Below are 6,177 nucleotides of genomic sequence, written 5' to 3'. Positions count from 1 at the left end.
CAAATTTAGTTCAAAGAGATAACTGTCTTTTATTAGCAATTCATGAATCTACTGAGGTTGAGCAGAGAAAGTTGGCTTTATTCACAGAAAAGGGATGAAGAAAGCAGAAATAAGGAACAGAAACTCAATTGGTCTCTTCAAAGTTATTCTATACAGAAACTTTCTATCATTGCCCATTATGTAAACTGGTCCTCTTCTGATTGCTGTGAATCTAATTTTTTGAAAATTGGCTCATTTTAAAGTTCAGTTTGATTATGTGGGATTTAGCATAAGTGTCTCCACTGTGGTTTGGTTTTGTCTGTTGGGATTTAGTACAGGAGCTCAAACCAAAGCAAGGGCCTCCTATAACCTTGGTTTAATGTCTCTACTGTGCATTTTATCCTGATGAGAGATTTGTCCACTTGGCCTTCTCTCAACTCAGACACAGGAGTAAATCCTGAAGTATATTCTTTCACTTACTATTCAGAATGTCTTAACCTTGTTCATTAATCATCCACATCCAATTGCTGAACTTGATCTCATCCAATGTGTTGGAGAGGGTTTTTCTGAGTTGCAGTAGGGATACCATGGCTCACAATTCTGAGAAGGGAAACTAAGCTCAGAGAGCAGAAGTGTCTCTGCATTTCCTCAGCAGTATGGTGCAGGGAAGAAACCAGGGCTTGGCCTTATCCTTCCCTACCCATCCATCAGCGCCCTTGCAAATGTTCTCTTGCCCTACATCCTAGTGCCCCACACTGGCTGAGTTGGAGGAAATTTACAACAGGGACACTTGTGTTGATGTTTTGGGTTTTGGTGTGCATTCTAGACAATAAACACCTCTCTGGTAATCCATCCTTCAAGACTATTCAGAGTGTTAAGCATAATGGCATCTGGAGGTCCAAAAGAGGGACGCAGGGTTTACACTTGGGTTCAGGCTGAGTGAGCTGAATTTTGTGATGCAGTCCTCATTACAGAGGTTGGCCTTCTGTCCTTGGACATGCAAAGAACTTACACCCCAGTTTGTCATTTTGTTGAATGTCTATTCTGAACTAACACTTGGCTCAGGTCATTGAAAATACTTGGAAGCTTGCCAAATTGCATCTCTGGTGACAAAAACAGCCCTAATCCTCAACTCTATAAACCAATGAGCCAGTGGTGGTGAAGCTATGGCATGTGTGTTGCAGCAGTGGGTTGTATGTATCACGGAAAGCTCTAAAAGTTTCACTACTGCTGCCAGTGCAAGCCCTAGTACTCAGTCCATGCCTGAATCTTTGTAGAACCCCAAGGAATGTATGTGGCTTTGTTTTCTTTTGAAGAGTTTCAAAGACAGGGCTCCATGTAATAAAATCCGAGCAGTATTTAGGACCAGGGAAAAGTTCATCTCATTCAGAGACATCAAGTTTCTGCCTAGGCTGCTAGGAAGATTCAGTGTAAATTTAGGCTTTTTAACTTTTATTTATTTTATTGTTATTTTTGGTGTTGGAGATTAAACTCAGGACCTCATACATTTGAGACTGAACTACATCCCCAGCCATTTTTATTTTGAAACCTGGCCTTGCTAAATTGTCCATGGTGGTCTCATACTTGCAGATATCTTGCCTCAGCCTCCTGAGTAGCTGAAATGCAGGGATGCAGCACAATGCTTGGCTCCAGTGCTTTTTATTTTTTATCTCATGAATCTATTAAAACAATATCCCCTCTTATTAAAATGTTTACAAACTATTTTCAACTCTAATTCTCTTGCTTATATTGCAATCAAATATTACAAACTAGTTGCCTTGAGTCCCAATGTGGTAATACAAACATTTAAGTAAAAGACATAACAACTAGAGGCAGAAAGGATTATTTTCATTATTGCACATGTAATCAAAAAATACATAAATGTCATGTGAGAGTACATAAGAATATAAATGGTATAGAACCTGACTTGAATAACAATACATATTACTAAGGAAGAAATATTGCTTATGAAGATTTTTTTGTCCACCAATCAGACATTAGCATCCGCTGTTTATCTCACAGAAGCAAGGTGGCAGAGAATCTGCATACATTTTACATTCCTCACAGGGATGAACCATGGAGGAAGACTCAGTGAAGATGGATTCAGTCAGGATGACCTTGTCCTTGGTGTTGCTGGCACACTCAGCCTCAGCATCAGGTTCTCTTAAGAAAAGACACACACAAAGCATGGGCTTAGAAGTTTTCTTTTCAGTTCTTTTTTTTTTTTTAACAATTCTCAGGGCTCTCTGGGAGGCTCAGGACTGCAGTCAACCCACACAGCACTGGACTAAAGCTCCCTGCCCCTGTGCCGAATTCCTCTCTCATCTCCTTCTCACCTATAACTTCTGTACATGTAAACTCGGAATGCAAAAGTAGTGGGGAATGAATTGCAAGTAGGGCTCACCCATATGGTTGCAGCAGGAATAAGGCAGAAGGAGCCCTGCTCTGTAATTCCCTAGAATGGGGACACACTGAGGCTGAAAGCTAGCTCCTCCTATACTTAAGGATCCTTTGTCCAAACTAGAAAAATCTCTTGCGTGATCTACATCCCCTTGTAAGCTGGCTTCTATAGGGCCTCTGTCCTGTAAGTCCACTTCACTGTCCCCAAGGACGTGGGGAATGAATGAGGGAACATGCTGTGGAGTTCCTGACTTGGGTGAGATGAGGTGAGTATAGCTTGTCCCAGGCTTATTTCCACAGCATTCCCTGGGATTGTCCTGTCTCCAGCACCTAGCACTAGGAGAAATTCTGCCAAGGGACTAGTCAACATTTGATGGTAAACCCAGTGAGGTCAGTGATACTACAGAGGTGTCGACACACACAGCCTCAAGCTGAAAATATTCTATTTTCCAGCTCACAACCCCAAGCCAGGAAGAAAACCCCGAAGATTCTGTATGTGCCTGCCTTTCCCTTTTCAAACCTGCCGATGGTTCTTGACCTCACACACTGTGTAGCTCCAGCAACAAGGAATGACCCTGCTCAAGCAGAGTACCAGGTGTCCCATCTGAGGGGACACTGTTGACTCTTATCCCCATGACTCACTTCAGCTCTTTAGAGATTTTGAAGAGAAGACTGGCAACAACAGCGATCAGAAAAGCTGCAATCATCAGTAAGCTGCTACCAATGCTGATTATAATCTTCATACTGAGATCAGACATCTTTTACACCTAGGTAGAGAAAGGCAGACTGACCGTGAAGGTAGCTTCCCCACCTCACAACCCTTCTCCACAATCATGAACAGATCCTGTGTTTTCAGAGATCCCTAAGCTGGCCCAGGACGGGTACAGAGGTTTATTTCTGTACAGAGATGGACTGAGATACAAAATTCAGAGGAGAATGGGACATCTTTCATTCACAGGCGGTGATGTGTCCTTAATTAATGACTGGGTCTGCACTGGAACTAGTGGTTTTACTCCTGCCATCTGCACTTCTTGAACTATGTTCATGATCACAGTCAGAAATGACCCCCTAACTGTACAGTAAGTTAAAATATTTTAATATTTATTATCCAGAATAAGAGGAACTTTTCAAAATGTTACTGTTAGAAGGCAATACTGAGAATGCAAACCTACCTCGTTAAATGTGACTATTTTAGGGAAAAAATGTTTTGACTATTTGTTAAGACTATTTTAGAGAAAAAAAATTTCAAAATATTGGATCAGGCCCTTTCAGGGTTAAGGGTTTTCTGGAAGCCTCCAGCCAACTCATTGTCCTGGGTGAGAAAGGAAGAGGTGTCTGCACAGACCAGGAACCAGCATCTTCAGGAACACTGTGTCCTTCATTCTTTATGGCATTTGAACTCAAAACTTCTTTTTTTTTTGGTCTTTTTAAGACAGGGTCTTGCTATGCAGTTCAGGCTGGCCTTGAGCTTACTTTGTAGCCCAGGCTGGTCTTGAACTCATGATGATCCTCCTGCCTCGGCCTCCTGAGTGCTGGGATTATAGGCATGAGCCACCACGCCCAGCAAGACTTCACTCTTGCCAGGTGGTCACTATGCCACTGAGCTATATCCCAGCTCCTCTTGTCCCTCATTCTCTCTTTCTGTAGACCATGGGTCTTTCTCCTAAGTCCATCTTCCCAGAAAATCAAATTTGTCTAGAATAAGCAATTTGTTCAATTTCATACACTGAAATTGAGGAGCAGTGAACCAGGAGGGAATAAACCATCTGCCAAATTTCCTACTACTGTTTAACCATTCAGAGCTGGATTAAGAACAATTGTGAAAAGAAAAAAAGGAAAACCTTGGGGGTAATGGTTATTTTGCTAGGAATTTCTCAAACCTGTATTTTGAGTAAGAGAATCCGATCTTCTGTTCGGAATAATTACAGTCTGCAGTTAAAGAGTTTGTGTTTCGAAGAGCAGTGTTCCACCAGAACTAGAATCTACCAGCTCTAACACTGATGACACAGGCTGTTATGACATCAACCAGCAGGACACAAGCTTCTTTCACTGAATTCTGTTCCATGTGCAGATATATTTCAACTCTCATTTAATATATATATATATATATATATATATATATATATTTTTTTTTTTTTTTTTTTTTTTTTTTTTTTTTTGAGACAGGGTCTCACTATGTTGTTCAGGGTGTCCGTGAACTCACTATGTAACCCAGGCTGGCTTCAAACTGCGATTATAGGAATGCACCACTGTACCTGACTATAAATACTATATGAATCATGTAATTCTAAGCCTTTAACATTTTCTGGGTGTGACTGCTAATTAAAAGTAGGTTTAAAATTTCGGTTGTAAAAATAAAAAAATGTGGAGGCTAAAAACATCTTTGGAGTTAAAATGTTCTATTACAGAAGACTGGCTACATGTAATGCTTCAGTTATAGCATGAAATAATATAGAGCCATTTACTAGACTTTAAGCATATGTTCACTGACATTGGCAGATTTTCATATTTTATCATTAAAAGGGTTACAGAAATCAAAGTTAATTAAAGAATATATCTAATTTAGTCAGGTTCACATGATTATAAGGAAATTCAGCCAATGGATTTGTCATAGTGAAGTAGAAATCCTGACCTAACCACAGCCATTTTGCTTTAAAAAGTTGCAGTCATTCTGTTCTCTACCACTGAACTCGGCTAAATCATGATTTGTCTTTAAATTAAAACTTCTGTGAGCATGCTAAAAAAAACTTTACTACATCCAACTGTGCTCACCACAAGATACTCATTGTACCATGGCCTTCAGCAAAAGCTTACCGTGTTCTTGTAACTTCTGTTTGCCAACTTATAAAGACTAACTTTCTTCATTTAAATCTTTGTAATATAATTTCTATGATTAATCAGGCTTTTTTGGGGGTGGGTACTGGGATTTGAACTCATGGTCCTGCACTTGCCAGGCAGGTGCCGGTGCCCTGAGCTATATCCCCACCCCCAAAAAACTAACTTTCTCACAAGGTCCTGAGTTCGATCCCTGGTTAGAAAAATTTTAAAAAGACTAACTTTCTGTAAAACTCACCTCAGACTTTGGAGATTACTCCTCTGGGGTCTGCTAGAGTCCATAAAATTTCCCTTTTTCCACTGAGCTCTTGGCTACCATTGATTGACTTTTTCCCACAACAATTAAGTGGGAGACTCCAGATGCCAACAAGCTGGGGTGGACTGTGCTTCCCTGTCTTCCCTTGGGAAAACATGTCAAGTTAAGGAGAACTTGTTCATAAACGAACAAACCTTAGTTCTCATGTTATACAACTTAATTCACAAGTATTCACAGCATAAAACATTCCTTTTGATATATGTCTTAGATATTAGATGAAAACACTTCATTTATTGCAGACAAGAAGTTTCTAGAGTGAATGCATTTATTTTTACTGGCAAATACAACACCTTCAACACATAACCAACAGTACGAAAATCAAGTCTGCCAGAGAAAATGCAGTTTCCTTGGCTTGTATGTGTTAATCATTCAATGTGGATCCTTAGCATACCACATTTGATACAGGAAAGGTTTGGGAAGAAGGCCTGTGTCAGGCCCCAAAAGGAGACTTCCATATATGTTCTGAGATTTCTGAGGTATAGCAAGATACACAAGGTACATGTTCCCATTTTACATACTAAATCTGAAGTAATCTGAAGTAATAATTCTAACAAAGAATGGGCCAATGATCCGGCCCGCGGTGTACCTGGAGGGGGAATGGGGATGAAATAGAAACAGGGGGGAGACAAAGAGAGATGGACACAAGA

At 40.3% G+C, this 6,177-nt stretch overlaps 1 long non-coding RNA gene across 1 annotated transcript; it reads right to left on the bottom strand.

Annotated features, from left to right (window-relative positions):
- Positions 1 to 1,948: 1,948 nt before the first annotated feature.
- On the bottom strand, positions 1,949 to 4,343 carry LOC134472740 (uncharacterized). Its single transcript, XR_010042674.1, has 3 exons — positions 4,260 to 4,343; positions 3,022 to 3,146; positions 1,949 to 2,142 (listed from the first exon to the last, which is right to left on the bottom strand). It is a non-coding gene; the product is annotated as an uncharacterized LOC134472740 (long non-coding RNA).
- Positions 4,344 to 6,177: the final 1,834 nt, after the last annotated feature.

The sequence above is a fragment of the Cavia porcellus genome, unplaced genomic scaffold, assembly GCF_034190915.1.
Source record: "Cavia porcellus strain 051 isolate PalLab524CR breed Dunkin Hartley unplaced genomic scaffold, mCavPor4.1 scaffold_2, whole genome shotgun sequence".
Taxonomy (NCBI): domain Eukaryota; kingdom Metazoa; phylum Chordata; class Mammalia; order Rodentia; family Caviidae; genus Cavia; species Cavia porcellus.
Note: the sequence above shows the minus strand (reverse complement) of the source record. Positions and strands in the feature narration are given on the sequence as shown.